This window comes from Rhyacophila brunnea, unplaced genomic scaffold, assembly GCF_057557595.1.
Source record: "Rhyacophila brunnea isolate RB1 unplaced genomic scaffold, BYU_Rbru_1.0 scaffold_5, whole genome shotgun sequence".
NCBI classification, from domain to species: domain Eukaryota; kingdom Metazoa; phylum Arthropoda; class Insecta; order Trichoptera; family Rhyacophilidae; genus Rhyacophila; species Rhyacophila brunnea.
The window spans coordinates 36,971,253-36,971,962 of record NW_028233170.1 but is presented as its reverse complement, the minus strand read 5'-3'; the positions used below and the strand labels follow the sequence as shown (position 1 = coordinate 36,971,962).

The window sequence follows — 710 nt, the reverse complement described above, 5'->3', positions numbered from 1 at the left end:
GACCGTGTGGCCTAATGGATAAGGCGTCGGACTTCGGATCCGAAGATTGCAGGTTCGAGTCCTGTCACGGTCGCAAGGTTTCTTTTTTTATTTTTCCCGTTACTCAGTTCGACACGCGAATAATAAATTTATAACTTCACATAATATAAGTAATTGATTTGATAATTTTATAACACTCAGTAGGTAGTAAAATAATAAATCTACTTCAATTATTAAGAAATAGTTTTATTTATCCATATACCTACGTGTCATAAAATGTATGATAGGTATAATATTTTAAATATATTTTGAAAATTATAATTTATAATGTAATATTATTATAATTTATTGTCATTTGAAAATACATACTTTATAATAACGATGTTATTTATGATATTAACGATGACAGTTATTTCGGTATCGCACGTTGTTGCCGCTAGAGGCAGCACGTCCTTGACGACGGTATTTAATTTTAAATTAGTAAATAACATAATAAATATAAATTAAAATATTACGTTAAATATATCTAAAAAGTAAGAAAAATATATTATTGAACAGGCCCACGTTTTCGCTTGATGCAATTATTGAAAATTGAACATTTTTATTTTTATTCAAAACTATAATTAATTGACAAGAGAGATTCACTAGTTCCAAGAAAACTTATTAAACAACATTAAATCGATAATTTTGTTTCAAGAAATTACTTGGAACAATAAATATTTATTTTAGTA

At 26.3% G+C, this 710-nt stretch overlaps 1 non-coding gene across 1 annotated transcript; it reads left to right on the top strand.

The window, feature by feature from the left end:
- TRNAR-UCG (transfer RNA arginine (anticodon UCG)) lies at positions 1–73 on the top strand. The gene has a single exon. It is a non-coding gene; the product is annotated as a tRNA-Arg (tRNA).
- The last annotated feature ends 637 nt before the right edge of the window (positions 74–710 follow it).